This window comes from Triturus cristatus, chromosome 6 (assembly GCF_964204655.1).
Source record: "Triturus cristatus chromosome 6, aTriCri1.1, whole genome shotgun sequence".
Taxonomy (NCBI): domain Eukaryota; kingdom Metazoa; phylum Chordata; class Amphibia; order Caudata; family Salamandridae; genus Triturus; species Triturus cristatus.
The window spans coordinates 1,816,378,132-1,816,396,920 of record NC_140589.1 but is presented as its reverse complement, the minus strand read 5'-3'; the positions used below and the strand labels follow the sequence as shown (position 1 = coordinate 1,816,396,920).

General features: G+C 47.0%; 1 protein-coding gene across 1 annotated transcript in view; it reads right to left on the bottom strand.

The window, feature by feature from the left end:
* The window catches only part of LOC146822082 (uncharacterized), a 237,178-nt gene extending 218,946 nt beyond the window's left edge, over nt 1-18,232 (bottom strand). Inside the window, exon 1 of the mRNA XM_085613179.1 lies at nt 18,062-18,232. The gene's annotated coding sequence lies outside the window, so the exon portion shown is untranslated. The remainder of the gene's footprint in view (nt 1-18,061) is intronic.
* Nucleotides 18,233-18,789: the final 557 nt, after the last annotated feature.

Genomic DNA, 18,789 nt, shown 5'->3' with positions numbered 1-18,789 from the left:
TGCCAATCTGAAAGCTGGTATTTTTAGCAAATAGACCTTTGCTGATCTTAAACTTCGGGAAAGAATGTAAAGCTTAAAACGTGTGTGAAGATATTGAGGGCCCAAAGAGTGGAAGGCCCTAAAAGTAATGAGGAGGACCTTGAAAAGGACACGTTTATGGATTGTCAGCCAGTGGAGTATATCTAGTGCTGCCGGAGCAAATGCCTTCCTGGGCCACTTCAGTACTAGTCATGCTGCAGCATGCTGGACCATTTGTAGCCTATGTAGGACTGACTTATTAGTTCCTACATAGAGGCTATTACAGTAATCTAGCCTGGATGTAATAAGGGCTATGGCCACTGTTTACCTTGCTGAAAAGGGAATCAGATCAAACATTTTCTTTAGACTTTTTATAATATGGAAACATGTTCCAGCAACTGCCAAAGATTGTTGATTAAATGACAGAGTGGTATCACATTTTATTCCCAAATTCCTGACCACATTTACTGTTATTGAAAGTGGGATGGTGTTTGCTGGCCACCAGCATTTGGGTGAAAAAATGTGTTCTTGGCATAGGGGTAAAATTTCATTTTTTTCGGACGTACACTTTAGGTGGTTTGCATTCATCCAACTGAAAGTTGCAGTAAGGGATTTGCGGGGATTTTCTTCTGCCTGTGTGGTGTTATTCTTCAACACCAAGATTAGCTGCGTGTCATCCGCATGTGAGATGGTATCTATATTAAAGGACGATATCAGCTTGATCAGTGGAGCCATATAAGGAACAATACCAGTACTGCTCTTTTTCCCTGATCCATAGCTGCTTTGAGAGTTTCAGCCATATACAATAGTGCTGAGTCTGTGGAGTCTTGGGCTTTAAAGCCGGATTGATTGGAGTGAAGCAAATTTGCTTTCTCCAGATATGTTGTGAGTTGCTTATTTACAAATTTTTCTGCTATCTTACAGAGACTTGGTAGGAGAGAGATGGGGCGCAAATTGGACAGGGTAGCAGGATCCTCAATGTGTTTCTTTTGAAGAGGCTGTACAGCTACAAGTTTCCAATCTGCCGGAATTTTGGCCGTAGAAAGAAAGGAACTTATTATATTATTTATATTGGGGTTCACAATATCAATAAGAGCATGTAATAATATTGGGGGACAGGGATCAAAAGAGGAGCCAGATTTAACAGACAAAATCACCTGGCGCGATTCTTCCATGGAAATTGGTTTACAATTTTGCATACAGACTCTGTCCAGGTCTGCAGACAAATCATTATTAATGAAGGAAAGAATAGGCGGGGGAAAATCTTTTTGTAGTATACAAACTTTCACTTCAAAGAATTCTGCAATATCTTTACAAAGACTCTGAGAGGGGGAATCTCTTGTAAACTTTCAGGGTTTGTAAATTGATTGACTATTTTTAAAATTACTTTATGGTTTTCATTGGTGGCATTAATTGCCTCGGTATAGTAGGCTTTTTTGATAGTTTTAATCAGGGCATGATATTTTCTAAGGGCTACTTTAAAATTGTTTAGCTCTGTCTCCTCATAATTTCGGCGCCATCTGCGTTCTAATGACCTAACATGGCTTTGCAATTCTTTCAGGGCTTGCGAATACCATGGGGCAGAGGGCTTCTTGTTTGTCGGCTGTGATGTGGAACCGAGGGTACCAGTCAATCTTTCAGGGGGTGTATCCACTGGCCAAAAAGCTGCGTATTGGCAATAGGGTCTCCTAGCACGTTAGGTCTACACGTCAGTGCTTCTGAGAGAAAATCTGGGTGAGCTATTAATTCCCTACATCTAGATTTGACCTGTTGAGGGATTTTAATATTATTTTCTCTAGAGGGAAGCCCATTCTTTGACAAAATCTCAAAAGGGATTAATTTGTGATCTGTCCACGTTTGCCCAACTGGGGGCTTCACCTTAAGGGTTTCCAAGTTGGAGCAGATACAGTCCAACGTATGGCCTGCACTATGTGTGGCATCTAAGGAGCGTTGTTCTAGGCCAAGTATATCCATTATCTCCTTAAAACATGTTGCCCCTGAGTCATTTTGTGAGTCCAGGTGAAAATTGACGTCTCCTAACACTGAAAGATTGAAAAATGTAAGAGCTAATGTACTGACTACCTCTCCAATATTAACTAGAAAGTCTTTATAGGGTTCCGGTAGGGTCCCGGTGGACGGTAAGGAAGTACTCCCACAAATGAAAAGGGATCATGTATCTGGAGACAGAAACTGATGCCCTCAGCTCCTTTTAAATCAGGTAATTGAGCTATAGAGCACCTAAGGGTGCTACGGTAGATAATTGTAAGGCCTCCCCCACATTGCTTTAGTCTGTCTAATCTCTGAATGAGATATCCGGTGGGGAGGGCATTCGCAATGTCTGGGTTGCACCAGGCCTTTAGACATTTTTCGGTCACAAAAAAACAATCAAGGTTTTCATTAATTATTAAATCATAAATATGAAGCGCTTGTTTACCCATTGACCTAGCATTTATGAGGCCACCGCGCAGACTGCTCAGCATGGCCTTCTTTTTTACTTCAGGGGCCTGTGTGGGCTTAAGCACCTTTTTACAATTTTTACAACTAATAGGTCCCTCCCATTTAGCAGCATCTAAAAAGTTGTGGCAAATAGTTGGTGCTGTATTGAGAGATAGTAAAAACTCCCTTGTAAGGAACAGACCTGGCAAAGGAGATGTAGCATTTCTGGCCCTTGGCCTGGTCCAGGCGCGGACGGGCGCAGATGGGTTTGCCTGTGGCGCGCCTTCGGCGCACCCGCTGCCCGCGTCCGCTGCGCGTCGGCACCATCTGCAGTTTATATTGCTGATTGGCAGCCGGTAAGGCCAGGAGACTAGACCATCTCTTAGTCAAAATGGCCCCCGCAAAGTGTCCAACAGGAAGTAAGAATTTAAAAAAAATACTGGGTCGCGTTTTAACCTCCCTCCACTCAATCAGCACAAGCTCTGGTGGAACGGGGAGAGAAACGGCGCCCACAAAGCTAATACAGTGAGTGTGTTAAAAACAGAATCTGGAGCAAGGGGTGAAATTAAAAACACCATGCAATTCGAAAAAATTATTAAAAATTACGCACAAGGTCGTATTAAATGAAATGGCAAGATTATGCTAATGTAATTGCCTTAGTTGATATCCTGCACTCCTGGCTTTAAGTCAAGTTAGAGAGTTTCTATGGTAAACAACATCGACTTGGGGCTATCTTTTAGCCCCAACCAGTGGCACTGCCAATATTGCGTTTGCAAATGTTTCTCTTATCTTTATCAATTGTGCTTCGTTTAATTCCATGTTTTCTTCTCTTTTACGCTGTAAACCGTTACAAATCCACATGCAAGGAAATGCAAATTTTCTAGGTTTCTCATGTTTAGGTGGGCCATCCGAACCTCTTCTCCAAAAACACGTACAAAAGCGAAGTTCATCAAAAGCAGTTTATTAAACCCAATGCATTTCGGGCCTCTTGGGGCCCTTCGTCAGGGGAAACTGAAAATAACAATAGGACATATATTAAAAATCTACAACATGTATGCTTATAAGTTCATTATGCTATGCTAATTGTACGAATTACATTCGTCTAAATAAGACTCCTTAAAACCTCCGTAATGTTATCAACTCTAATCTGAACCAACTGACTCTTAACATCAATCAGCATTCCTTCGTTATTCCCATGAGAGTGTTTCTCCTAGCCGCTAAATCAATGTTACCCCTCCGATGACTTCATTATCATAATCAACCCCCGTCACGTACTTCCAATTTTTCCAGTTTTTCGGTGCAGGACCCTTCCGGTCTGTATTTCGCTTGTCTCGTACTACCCCTTCCTTGGCAACCTTCGTTCACTTCTCTTCAACCCCTTTCTTGCTCTGTTTCTTCTAACAGTCAACCTTCCTAATCAGGTAATCAGTTACTACCCTACGCGAAAAATACCTTGCTGTCTGTGTTTCCTCTCACTGTGGAAATTACCTTGCAAGCTGAACATTATCTGCGCCATCTTGCCTCTCCCCAGCGCCACGCACCGCGAATGCACGGCCGCCATTTTAGGCACCCCACTCTCTCCCCGCTCATTGTCGATCGCCAGCGCGTTCCCCTTGGCGCTGCGAGCATCCCCCGCGCGCTGGACACCCCCGCTCTCTCATACAGGCCATAAACCCTCTCTTTCTGCGCGACCCTGCTACGGAACCACTTCCGACCGACATCCCATACATGGTCATGCCTCTCCTTTGATAACCCCCTTCCTCTGCGCCCCATTATCTGAACTGGTCCCAGGCCATCACCTAGCCCTGCGGATGCAGTTTATTGCCCCTACTGTAAGGGAAACACCCCACATCAAAGGGATTACAGTAGATCAAAGCCCCTACCCCCTGAGACCCGACCGGTCACACACACCCCCCAGGAATTGGCGGAATACCCTGCTGCGCAATAGCCATCTCCTACTGTGGGTGGGGTGGGAACTTCTACTGTATCTATGTGTGGGATCGGATCTGAACCGGGGCTTCAGGGGATATTCCCCCATACATCAAGGGAATCTCAAGAATGTACTATGTGTAATAAAGCAATAAACCAGTGTATAAGAGACCAGGTATCAGAGATGCAGTTAGAGCACCTCGTGACGATACCTTGCTGTCTGATCTGATGTGTTCTGCTCCGACGGAATAAAACTTTGTTTCCTGCCTTCCAGTCTCCGGCGCCTGCCTCTTTTATTGGTAAATTATCGAGTGGTATGAGAGGCGATTACCGCCGGGCAAATACTTGAAAGGTTATCGACTGAAACTGCCGCTACCATTTAACAATTGGCGTCCCAAACGTGGGGCCCATCAGCGACACGTGGATCTAGTGGGAGAGGTCCCGACGACAGAGTGAACGACTGCAACGATCGGGAGAGCTCCTGCCCAATAGACCCTCGTCTGGCAGCCGATCATCCGAACTTCACTGGTTCCGAGCAGACCTCTCTCGAGTGATCTACGGTCCTGACTGGGAACCATCAGGAGTGCCGCGGCAAATACGGAGAGTAGAGGATGATCGGGCGCTGGAGGCGGAAGACGAGAAACTGTCCACGCGGTCCGGGTAAGGTCGTGAAACACGACAAAAGTGCGAAATAATTAATTGATTGTTTGAATACTAGTATTGCTCATTGATTGTTCTCTTTGAGATATTCGCTGTCTACAAACGGGGAGGAGTAGAAATACTCTCTCTCTCTCCCTTTGCAGATAGTGAAGGGTAGGTAACGCAGACTTTTGTCCCCGTTGAAACCCGTCGTGCCTATCTTTATCTCCCCATTGATTGATTGTCCGAACATTGATTGTTTTGAAGAATAGTGCTTTTTGAGATATTCTCTGTTTGCAAATAACGTAGAATAGGAATATTCTGTCTAGTCTTTGCAAATAGTGAAGGGTAGGTAACGCAGACTTTTGTCCCCGTTGAAACCCGTCGTGCCTATCTTTATCTCCCCATTGATTGATTGATTGATTGTCCGAACACTAGTTGTTCGATATTGGTTCTTTGGAGGTATTCTCTGCTTACAAATAACGAATAATAGAGATATTCTGTCTAGTCTTTGCAAGCAGTGAAAAGATAGGTAGTGCTGACTTTTGTCCCCGTTGAAACCCGTCATGCCTATCTTCTCCCCACTGATTGGTAGTTGGTTCTGCCCGGACCGCTTATTAGAGGTGAACCATCCGGCTCCACTGGAAGGCACCCCTAATAAGGACATGTTCACTAAATATGGACTAGTCGCCGTAGCTTATAGCAAACTGTGGCATAAATATACCAAGAAGGACCCCGAGAGTCAGTGGCCGCTGATGGGATCCTTCGACGACCATAAGATAGAAGCGCTAGAAATAGCTCTGCGTAGCAATAAGACGACGCCTACTATGCTTGACAGTATCGGCATGTGGCGCAAAGAAGCAACGCAACGGAAAAAGAGGGAAGAAGTAAAAGCAGAAAAGGAATTACGAAAGGCAGCTCACCTTGCCGCTAGAAAGTTAGAAGAAGACATAAAGGAGAGAAGGGAAACTAAACTAAGACAGGAGCCCGAAACCTCAGGCCAGTACGCTGTTAGGACCCCTTCTTTGCTCTACCCTGAGTTGTCCTCCAAGCAGCGAACGAATGACGAATTACTGTTAGGTCCCCCGATCATTTACATGCCCCCTCCGTATGCACCCTCCCAGTCAGTAGTGCAACACCCACAACCCCCGAACACGAACGAAAACAGTACAGGGGCCTCGGCCCTCACGGCCTCCGCGCCGGCTGAGCCTCTTGTGCCGAACCCAACGTCGGCTATAACGCTAGATGACCATGAGATGAGAAAGAACGATTCCACCAGAATGAATCGATTAACTAAGGATGAACGAGCAGGAATTGATAAGATAGTAGGAACGCTGGTGGAGCGAAAAGAAAGTGAGGAGTATATAACAGACGTGTATAACTCGTATGCCGACAGCCGCAGACGACACTTCGTCGTACGGCTCTGTTATCACGCCCTGAATGCATATGAGGACAGATACCACGATAAAGGTCCCGAGGGCTTAGCGGCCCTATATAGGAAGGTAGACATTGGGGAAGAAAGAGAGGGCGATGTAACGAACCTCTTCACTCGTACACTCGAGGTCTACCGACACCTTAAAGAACATGGACAGACCACCAAAACAGAAACCCCCATAGCAACTAAACCCCAGGGAGGAAGGGCTGATGCCATGATGCCCATTAAAGAAGCTGCCCCCTACTGGGTCCCCCCACGGGGTCAGGGAACACACGACGACATCAACCACCAAGATGCGAAGGGAAGGGTTGTATATAACTGGGTCTATCAGCCGTGGGACCGGCAAGATATTTTGACTTTTAGAAAGACTCTACCCGACTTGAGAAAGAACCCGACTGCCTTCTACACAGAATTGGGTACAGCCTTAGGCTCAACGATAATGACGTTAGCAGATATCGACTTGTTCTTTGGGCTATGCCTGCCGGCTGATGTGTGGAAACAAATCCGGAAAGTTGACCACGCTGAGCCGTTCGGATATACCTGGGTACAACTCGATACCATAGATAAACAGCGAGAACCAGGACAGAAACCCCCGAAAGCCATCTTAGAGCTCCCAGACAAGATTGTACAAAAACTGAAAACTCTAATCCCAGAAAGAAAGGTAGACTGGTCGATAGTGACGGCTTGCCGCCAGAAACCCCAGGAGGATGTGTCTGAATACTTCTCCCGATTCGAGACTGTGTTTTACGATTACAGTGGCCAAGACATGACCACCACAACCGGACACCACCTCTTTGTCCAGAATTATGTAAAGGGTCTGTCACAAGAAGTTTCCCAGAAGCTACAGACCAGCGAGAGTAGTTGGGCAGCCTCCAAACCTGCAGCAATTCTCCAGATGGCCCAATACTACGAAAACCAGAAGAATGAGAACGATAGGGCGTCAGAGAAGAAGAAAAAGGAATTAAAGGAGAGGGTGATGATAGCACAGTTGCAAGGGGTGACTATAGGAAGAGAACCCCCGAAAGAGAATTACCAACCAACCGCCCCTAGAAAGCTACCCCCTAGAGACCATACACCTACACCCTACAACGGACGGAGAGACTTAGATGGGAATCAATGTGCGTTCTGTAGAGGGTTCGGACACTGGAAATCCCAGTGCCCGGTCCTTTTGGAACTGAACAAAAATAGGGACCCCAATAGACACAACCTGAAGTTTGTTGATACCCACCATCAACGTCACCACACTTGATTAGGATCACGTGCAATCGAACAACGCCATTTTTCGAATACGCTAACTAGATCGCTGATACGTACAATGCTCCAACAAAATAGTAACTTATAAGTAAAACAACATTCCGACAAGATGAACAGGTTAAAACATGTTTTGAACAACTATTTACATGACAGACTGCTGTGACCTGCATCCCAAAGCATTTACGTCCACGTGACACCGTCCTCGCCTCTCCTTCCTCGAAGTTGCAACATTGGCCTGTTTTGGGCGGTCCCTTTTAGTTGACTTTGGGCTATAAAAGCCATGCAAAAATCCCTTGACATCAGTGGCGGGCGATTGTGCGAATAGGCCGGAGGCTATACGAAGCGCCGAAGTTCTGGCAACACCAAGGCGGAGCCCGCCACGCTGTACGGACCTTTCCGTCTTCTCTTCTTCTTTCGTTAATAAGGGCTGGTGCCCTGGCGGGGGGAGGCGACGCGGACGGGCCTCCCCCACCTCCCCAGGTGGAGGCTCGCCAGGCACCCCAGCCATCTTTTTCATCGGTCTGCTGAATTGCACCCTGGCACGCTGTGCGGATCTCCCCCCTTCTTTTCTTTCTTCAATAAGGGCTGCTGCCCTGGCGGGGGGAGGCGACGCGGACGGGCCTCCCCCACCTCCCCAGGTGGAGGCTCACCAGCAGATGAGGGCACCCCAACCACATCTTTCACACGCCAGCCAGCTGAGTTGCGCCCTGCCACTTCATTCGCCGTTCGGCTGAGCCGGCACCCCTGCACGCGGCCGCCAGGCAACCACCCAAGGACAGGGTTCACCAGGACTGCCGCTAGCACCCGACGCGGGGAGTGGGCCCCCGCAGCCGAGTAAGCAGGGGCCCACTCCGGTGGTGATACCATCCGAACTGCTGTTGTCGCTGCTACTGGAACCACTCCGGTGGCAATACCATCTGAACTGCCGCTGTAGCTGCTGTTGGCCCCTCTCCGATAGCCGTACCGAAGAGCTGCTGCTACCGCTGCCCTTGGACTCTGGCGGTTGACCCCTCCGGTTCCAGGCCTGGCCCACCGTGAGACAATTCTGGACTCGAAAGCTTGTTTGCTTGGGCATGGGCCCCACCCTTGACAGAACGCTCCCCTCAGCCTTGCAGAATCGGTTGGAGTCATTTGACATTCGACTCCTGCGGACTTCCGGTAAGGACAAAACCACCGCCATTGCTCTTTTGCCCCCGGGCGGCAGCCACCTTGCCTCCGCTTGGTGCAGTGAGAAAGTAAAACGTCGGCGGGAGAACCCGCCTGCTGCCCCGCCCTAAGAACGAACCATGGCATTGCTACAAGGTTGCGGTGACGCCATGCTGACGCAAAGTTGACGCTAACGAAAGTTCTCGAACTACCGAAAGGAATTCTGGTTCAACAGCTAATTCATGGAAAGACTTAGACTGTGCGCTGGCCCGACCCCGCCCCAAGATGGCGCCGATGTAGGAGTGGCCTACAACTCCTTGTGGCGTTCCAGTCACGTGACATTTGTGTTAAAAAGAGATATATATATGTACGCGATGGTTTCACACATGATGGTGGGGGGGAAGGGGGGGAACCGATTTGTATGTTAATATAGTGTTGCTCATGTTGCTCGACGCCTCTCACACCGTGGCCGGCCTATAGCGTCTGTAGGCCCGTATTTCTACACTGACATTGTTTTAAATAAAGGGCTTCTTAAAAAGGAATTACGGAATCAGTGTCATGACTAATCATCTGGGTTGTTGAAGGTTTCTCTTTTGAATAAAAGATTGTCACTCCTAAGCGAAAGCATACAGATAATACAGACTCAATTTGCCTAAAATATTTTTGTTTAACGGAATTTGTACCCATCACGCCTGCCCTTTTTCCAAGAGTTGTCAAATCAATAATCAGCTATAACTTAAGGTATATGCCGCACGCAAGGTATGGTATCTTGCACCACAATACACGACCAATTGAGAAATACATGTACGACCAGGGAACCCGAATTTAGGAGATGAATGAACTAGAGCATCTTTGCACCGAACTAAAGAATAATAGGTCCGTGGTATTACCCACTCCTGCGGCTAGCCTGGTACATGGTAGGTAGAACCTTTTTCGTGTCTGCACGCACCAGGGTATTTTGAATACTGCACCTCCCCTCCCCTCTTTTTCCCCTCTATAGGTCACAACGAAGTCCCGACTGAAGAGTGGAGTGGACATGGACCGCACCGAGTTCAATATCAGGGAAAACATAGACAAACGTTGTGAGATAGTGCGAAAAATTACAGACCACCATTGGGAACATGAAAAACTGTATGATATGATTGTGCGTGTGTACTACGATTATACGGCATGAATGTGTATGCATTTCATGTTTGGGTCACTTGAAGAGAGCGTCACTGTATGATTGAAGTGCTCGTCCACCGATCAAAGGGAGGAGAATAAAGGGTCAGACACCCCCTAAGATAAACTACAAAATACTAAAGATACGCAGCATGCATAGGAATAGAGGGCAGGAAAGGAGAGATCCCCATGCTCAACGCAGCCCTGAGTCTCCGTCTTGATGCATGTACTGTCACACCCTATCCGGCATTTGTGTATACGTGATCACCGAATTTATGTCTTTTCCCCGCTTGTGTTTTCTTACATGGAACAAACCCATGCTACTCCATGTTGTGTGTGCACCAAGTGGCCTATTATCTTACCCATCTCTCTCTCTCTCGTTTTGTGTCGTATGTATGCCAAATAGCCTACTTGATGCACACGTCTCTCTCTCTCTCTCTCTCTCTCTCTCTCTCTCTCTCTCTCTCTCTCTCTCTCTCTCTCTCTCTCTCTCTCTCTCTCTCTCTCCCCTCCCTCACAAAAGGCTCTTTCTTGCCCTCTTTCTTCTTGAATAAATTAACAACACATACCTCTTCGGTAAGTGTATAATTGGCCTGAACACGGTGGTGTCCGGACAAATTGACAGAAACAAAGCGACCATACTTTACCATGTTACTACCTCTCCTTTTTGCAAATGTTGAGCCTAATCGGCTGAGAAAGAAAGGACAGGTAAGACGACTGATGTCCCCCAATCTGACCCTCAACACAGGGACTATATGTCAGTGGTTTTTGTTTTTAAAGGACACCATCTCCACCACCCAGAATTACCCCTGACCAATTAGCCCGAAATAGAATGTCTAAAGCACCCTGTTCTCCCAAAGATAACCCCAGCCCTATAGTAGCCGTCTCAGAATATTTCGAACGAAACGGCTGATGGCCCTATTTTCTAATAATCCATCACCTAAACTGATATAAGGTTACCTACTGTCCCCAGCAAAAATAATGCTTAGCTTATGTTCCTCCCCGAAAGGGATACTCGTGAACGCATGACAGTAGCACCTCGCACTTACTTTTTCATAAACTTAGTAGTCCTCGGAGGAAGATGTGTATTACCAAACCTTATGTTGAGGTGAATGAGCCTCCACCGGAGAAGCCGGTTCGAATTTTTAATAAACCAGAAGGTTGACAGATGTTAGGCTTCCTGCAACGATTATAGGGCGCAGAAATCAACACCTAAGAGGACAGACGATGGACAGGGACACCCACAGAACCCTGCACCGCAGCAATAATTAATAGATTAGTAACACGCACATTAACATCAGAGTTAATAGACACCAATCATACAGTAACAGATAAGAGCATTTCCGCAACTACTCGGTGGTTGGGAGAGAGGATGAAGTATGTAAATGTCTTCCCTGCCAAAATCTCTAAGACTTTCGTTTCTTATAACCCATTCAAAGATAACCTGCAGCCATCGGAAGAGAGGGGTCGGACGTGACGCACAGCCTGGCTGCGGACCATAAAGCATCTATGACATCGACCAAGGGGGAAACAACGAAGCAAAAAGGGCGTGAGACGAGACACCATTATCAAAATGATAAGCGCGAGGGGCTACATCGAGGCCCCTGCTCACTGACCAGCGTGCCTGAAGTCTCAACCCGTCGGGCCCGATTGATGGGCCCAGTGCTGAAAGATTCTGCCCTCCTTGGTCCGCATTTTTGATCCGATCCCACGCCACCCCCCTTCTCTCTTCCTCTTTCATTTGGATTATGACTTTGTCCTACTACCGAAGAACAAAAGGCAGGTACCCTGTCTCAAAGTACCTGTGGTGAACTGTGTTAAGGAACAGGACTGTGATCAGAGAACAGTGAGTGGTCACACCCTGCCACGTGAGAAATCAGATTTGAGCTGGACCTTAGCTTCACCGCCGGTGCTCAACAGTGCCAACGAAAGAAGAACAACAACAAGAGCTTACCAGTGATGGCTCTTTATAATAGGACACTGACAAGAAGAACCTATGTTAAGTTGAAAACCCTCTCCCAACCACCTTTTTATTAACTATCTTCCTATTGAGTTTTCATGATGCTGCATCAATCATTTCCGACTATACACTGGGACAGTATCCTATTCATACTCGAACACACTCGCCTGGGCCTGACCTGCGGCACAGCTAATGTAATTTTGGATGCACTTCCTCCTCGCCTACTTTATCAAACTGTATGAGACAATGTACAAAAGTGTCAGATTACTCCTGCCTGCCCTAAAGACTCTGTATCTTTAAGAAATGTATGACGAACATTGACGATACTGTAACTGAAAGGCTAACAAAGGGGAATATTGGCCAGACAAGCTGGCGAGATATGTTAAAAGGGAGGACTGTGGAAATTTAGCTTGCAAGCTGAACATTATCTGCGCCATCTTGCCTCTCCCCAGCGCCACGCACCGCGAATGCACGGCCGCCATTTTAGGCACCCCACTCTCTCCCCGCTCATTGTCGATCGCCAGCGCGTTCCCCTTGGCGCTGCGAGCATCCCCCGCGTGCTGGCCACCCCCGCTCTCTCATACAGGCCATAAACCCTCTCTTTCTGCGCGACCCTGCTACGGAACCACTTCCGACCGACATCCCATACATGGTCATGCCTCTCCTTTGATAACCCCCTTCCTCTGCGCCCCATTATCTGAACTGGTCCCAGGCCATCACCTAGCCCTGCGGATGCAGTTTATTGCCCCTACTGTAAGGGAAACACCCCACATCAAAGGGATTACAGTAGATCAAAGCCCCTACCCCCTGAGACCCGACCGGTCACACACACCCCCCAGGAATTGGCGGAATACCCTGCTGCGCAATAGCCATCTCCTACTGTGGGTGGGGTGGGAACTTCTACTGTATCTATGTGTGGGATCGGATCTGAACCGGGGCTTCAGGGGATATTCCCCCATACATCAAGGGAATCTCAAGAATGTACTATGTGTAATAAAGCAATAAACCAGTGTATAAGAGACCAGGTCTCAGAGATGCAGTTAGAGCACCTCGTGACGATACCTTGCTGTCTGATCTGATGTGTTCTGCTCCGACGGAATAAAACTTTGTTTCCTGCCTTCCAGTCTCCGGCGCCTGCCTCTTTTATTGGTAAATTATCGAGTGGTATGAGAGGCGATTACCGCCGGGCAAATACTTGAAAGGTTATCGACTGAAACTGCCGCTACCATTTAACATCCCTTAACGGAATTTTCCAAAGTTACCCCTCTCCCGTTACCAAACAACCTATCTTATTATTCGTTCTCGCTCACCTGCTGTTACATATTCGTCCTCATCATTCCTGCGCCCAAAAGCTTCAACTCTCCTTGTCTTACCACCCAAATTTAAACTCAAACAACCTCCCCTCCCCCTTCTACCACGTGACATTTTCCTTCATGATGTCGTCAAAAGTTATGTAGTGGTAACAGTGTTGGGTGTAAGAGAAAACATTGTATCTGGTGTGATCCAAAACCTTTTCATTTTAATAGAAATATGTAAACCTTCAAATACTTATCAAAAGGGTTTCTTCAGGCAGCCCTCTTCATCCATTGTTCAGTTGTACTGCCAACAGTGGCGGCTGGTGAGATTTGAAAGTGGTGTGCGTAAAGGGTTGTCATGAGTGACGTGTGGTGAGCGAGCTTAGTTGGCGAGCTCTACTGTCATAAGGAGGTTCTGGGGGTTCTCCCCCAGACCATTTTGAAAAAAGAGTGGGCAAATGGAGCATTTTCAAGCAAATTTGAGAAAACAAGAACGTTAATAAGGATGTTGTGAAAGTGTTGTTATGACAGCAATAAAGAGATTCCATATGATAATGATGTAGGTAACTGCTCATTCAGAATATCCAAAGAATGACATCACTTTTTTCTCGGATATACCCTCAAATAATTTTGGCATATACTACTTTATTTTTAGTAAGCAACAGCCAGCATCAATGCTAGTCATTGCTTTCATATACTAAAGTTCTACATCACTCACCAGTCAATGTCATAATGTGCACAGACACATTGCACCACTATGGGCAACAGTAGCACTGGAATTAGGATCACAGGGGATGTCCTGTAGAGGCACCACCTTAAACACAATCAATGCACAGACCACTGTGGACTACAACCGAAAGAACTGCTGTGGACACCACCAGCCCTGACATTACCTGGGAATTCCACACCTCTCAAGGCCACACTCGGCACAAGTAGCACTTAGATCACTGGGAACAACCAGCCTCTGTCTGCTGATACCACCAGCCCTTGCACACTGTGGACAACATTAGAGCAGAGACCACCATCAGACCCACCTATAGAACAACTGTGGACAGCACTAGCCCTGACATAACCTGTGAATCCCCCAAACTCCCACGGGGCACAAGCAGCACTCATATCACCAGGGACAGCCACCCACTGATAACACCAGCCCTTGTACCACCGTGGACACCATCAGTGCAGGGACCACCAATGTCACCCACAAACACCAGCACTGACATAATTCGAGATGGCAACCCTAAATCACCACTGTGGATACCACTGGCACAGATGTGGTCAGCTCTCAACAGCACTACGGTGATATCACTAGACCCAAGAACACTGGTGATGACTCTACCAAAATGACCCCACACCCCTCCAACCACCCTCCTTGCCCTGGACCATCAGCTGCTGTGGATGTAGGGTCCAGTGCTCCATCGTCCAAATGCAGCAGTGGGGAATGGGGCATTGTGCAAATGGTAGCCCTGCATCCCCCTGGCCACTTAATTAAGTGGTCCGCTTTACAGTAGAGTAGGTAACATGCCACGAGTCACTCACTGTGCAGTGGAAAAGTGTGCACTGCAGCGCAATGGAGGAGCAGTCAAGCTGTGAACAGTGCAGCAGTCCATGGAAGGTGCAGTCTATGGTGGATGTCAGCGCTTTCACAAGGAAAATAATGCACTTCTCTGTTAAACGTAAACAGCCATCGAGCACGTGGAAATAGCCAGAACTTTAGTCTACCTCACATTTTGCACTGATTACAATTAGAGCACTCGATGCACGTGTGAAATGAAGTGATCTGGCCAGAGCGAGATTACAGACAATGGAAACATGGCAGAAACAAGGAACTCACATCCGACGTGCCTACACATGACTCACCTGCTTATCGGACATCTCCCCTTTGGGCTGTAGGCTGGGCAAACGCGGCTCGCAATACTCGCGTGGGGGGTCGCGCAGGGGGTTTAAAAAATAAAGTAAAGAAAAAGAAAACTTACCTGACTTGTGCCGCCTCTGCTGCTGGGCAGGGGTCCCGCGTTGGCGCCTTCAACGTCTTCCTCATCACTGGAGTTGCTGGCAACCCCTCTCAACCAATCCAGATGCTACTCCAGCAACGCCAGGATTGGCTTGAGCAGGGATACTCCCCGCCCATTAGGCGACCGGGGGCTGCGGCATGAAGCAACCCTCGCTCTCCTAAGGGGAAGGCTAGTGCGCATGTTCGGGTTGGTCGTAAAAATGACCAGCCCAAAATAGAACGTGCGCACTATTGCTGTCTAGTGGCTGTCACTCAAACCCTGAGTGCTGCCGCAGCCCCACCCCCTACAGGGTCCCTCGTTCTACTTCTGACGCTAATTCCAATCAGGAGTCCTGATTGGAATTAGCATCAGATGTAGAACGAAGAATTTGTTATTTGTATTTATTTTGTAATTTATTAAAACGATAAATGGCAATGGGGCCGAGCCGTGGCATTATTGGGGCAACGCCCCAACACCCCAATGGACACACCGCCACTGACTGCTAATCACATGTTTCTTCCGCCCCCCATAGGACATAGCAAGGGTCAGTGATTGAGACCACTCTGCTATTGGTTTCCTCATGTTTCAGTGAAGGCATTCTGCACAAGAACGGTTTCGACCTCTCCCACCCTCCCCCCCCCCACACGCACACAGAAAGTATTCGTGTTAAGTGCTACGGACTGGTGAGTAAATGGGTCACTTTGTTAAAAAAAAAAGTATAAATATATATACTTTTTCGTTTTTTGTGTGTTTTAAAATGATTATGTGATGCCATGGCACCCGCAAACACTGCTACCAGGTCCTTACTGGTGCTTGCAGTAAGCCACATACCGGAAATGAACTGTAACCATGACCCATATTTGAATGGGCTTTGAAACTACTCAAAGATGGCTGCAAAACCATGCACAGGGAAACATTGGACTGGCTTTGGGGGAGCAGACAGTGTTTCAGTGGACTATTGCATGGTCCCCCTGATGTCTTCCAATGCCCTAAACATTCCTACTTTAAATGCAGCATCTACCCTTCTAAAGGACACTGCTCCTTTAAAGAAATGTTAGCAGACCTCCATCCGCGTCATTTTATTATTACTACAGCAGGCGCTTTTGTGAGGTTCTGTAAATGTACATTTTATGATGTAACGAGTCCATTAGTGACTTTGCAAAATGCAACCCTGTTTGCAAATCAAAGTACAAGGTGATGAACGTAAGGCTCGAGTTAATCTCAGCACTTTACGCCCGGTTGAGCCACATTCCAGTCCATTGTTTTTCGCCCACTGTTCCACTCTAGACAGAAAGACCTGATATACGTAAATCACTCTTGGTTATACCCATTGCACATAGGGGGTCTACAGCACACAAAACAAGGTGATGGAAGGAAGGCACATTAGTCGATGTGCAATTGGCTCCGACTTCTTTGCAACCATGATGTTACACAGCAGGCCCTGGAGAGGGAATAGGGTGTGACAAAGACCAACACACCCCTGTATTTACAGAGGTGTTAGAGATAGATTTTACATGTGAAGAGCAAAATGCGTGCACATGCAAATGCACATTTCCACAATACTACCTCCTGCAGATTATTCACACTGCAAACAATCTGCAGTAGAAATCTCTGGAACTCTACCGTCAGGGAGTGCTGAGGGGTATCAAGTGGATCTAGATGCTGCCCTGGTTTACAGTTATATTGTGTTGACCCTGGGATACCGGTTACAAAAATACATTTACCCACAATCAGCTGACCAAATCCTAGCCCCAGATGGATCAAAAAAGTCCAAACAAGGCTCCCACCTACATGGTGCGATCACACACCAGAAAGGTGTCCCGCCTGCGGGCAATAAAACATGTTCCATTACTCCCAGCGATAGGCTGGTGGTAATTGTGTGGAAAACTGGGAAATCAGGGGAATCATATTACAGAAGGTGCCCAGGGGCATAGTTGGTATCCGTGCTGGTTTTTACAGAAGGGATTGCAGACACCACCTTCTGTGTCATGGATCCCAGGCAGGTGTCTGCTTTATGGCATGGGGCGCGTCCCCCTTAAAAATGAGGGAAGGCCTCTGCCCTTGAGTGGTATTACGGATGCAGGCACAAGAGCAATAGTCATCTGGTGTCTCACTAATTGTGTGCCACAAATGAAGCTGTGCCCAGTCAATGCATTTAATTGAGGATGCCTCTTAGCAGGACCTTATGGGCTCCCAGGGATCTTCCCAGTAACCCTTGCGGTGGGTCCAGTGACGCGTTGCACTCACTTGCAGAGGGTCCCTGCCTCATCCTCAACGTGCTCCCACTCCCTCTGTATCAAAAGACAGAATGGCAGCCTCAAGCCTCCTTCAATGCTGCGCTTGACGCAAAAGAGGCGGAATTGCCCCTGCTCTGGGGGCAGCACATTTGTTATGTACTTTGGCCACTGCTCCTACCTGCACTGGGTGTAGACAATTGTAGATGCATATGGCCCAGACATGCATAGTGTGCCCTTTTTCATAATATATCCCAGATTTTATTTTGCCATTTTACCACCCTAAATGTAAATGCAGCCCCAGAATCAATACTCACACCGAACCAGTTCCCTAGGTCCATGGGCACTGGGCTTCTTCTGAATACACACTGCCACTTCTCATTCTGAGTTACTCTCTTTCCATGAGGGACACCAATTGAGCTTTTATACTAGAGATGTCTGCTTCATACAGCTCTAAGAACCCCACACATGTACTGATGTTTGCAGGTTATCTTATAAAACCATGTAATGTTGATTAGCGTTTATCCCTAACTAAACTCCAGAAACTAATAAGGAGTCCTTACCTGTATTGATGGGGAGACGAATCTTCAGCAGATGTCTTTGGTTTCTATTCTGCCTTAGATCTTAACACATGAAGCACACTCATTTATATACTCCTTGTTGTCCTATAGAGAGCGATACTATATTTGCATGACATTGTAAAGTCTGTTAACACAGGTAAATCATTCATAAGTACTTACTTTGGAAATAATTTAACTAGAAGAACTTTATTTAGCATGACTCATTCACACACAATGTTTTTTCCGGCCTGCCAATCAGTCATTGATGAATTAAATACCTTAACAATGTTCCTATAAGCAAACAGTCCCAAGAGTAACAGCTGTTTGCTGCGGACCAGGTAGAAATATAGCTGACAGGGAAATTAAAGCTAAGCAAATATAAAGATGGAGTCAGAGTGAGAGGTCCATAAAAAGGGAAAAAAAGAATATTAGACAAACGATTACAAGAGGTGACAAGAAACAAAATGAACCAAAAGAAAAAGCATAGGATTAGCACAATCCAGGTGTAAACTGTGACGCAAGATTAGCTGAATTATGTAGCAAGTACAATGGTAATTATCATTATGTTATTTTATTAAAAACTAGGGACCTAATTCAAAAAGTCATTTAAGACCATGCGGAATAGTTCTGCTGTAGCTCTAGTTCACATACTTGGACAGCAGCCATTTTGCTGCCAGGCCCTCCCCCGTGCCACACCCTTTTTTGGCTATTTGGGGTAGTTTGCGCTTAGG